We start from the raw sequence: 245 nt of genomic DNA on the forward strand, positions 1-245 counted from the left end.
CAAGATGATAGACACAGAAGGGGGCCCATGGAGATGTTTACATATTGGTCAGGAGCCACAGAGTGAAAGGGTTGAAAACCAATAGTCTAAAGACACAAAAAAGAGAAGAGCATAATCGTCAAAAGACGTAAAAAAAAAGGAAAATTTAAATGTTTGGATTAGTATGAACAATCAATATCCTGACGCAAATATAAATAAAATTTATAAAGCAGCAAAAAATGAGCACATTCCCTTTGGACCACCGA

This window comes from Penaeus monodon, chromosome 27 (assembly GCF_015228065.2).
Source record: "Penaeus monodon isolate SGIC_2016 chromosome 27, NSTDA_Pmon_1, whole genome shotgun sequence".
Taxonomy (NCBI): Eukaryota; Metazoa; Arthropoda; class Malacostraca; order Decapoda; family Penaeidae; genus Penaeus; species Penaeus monodon.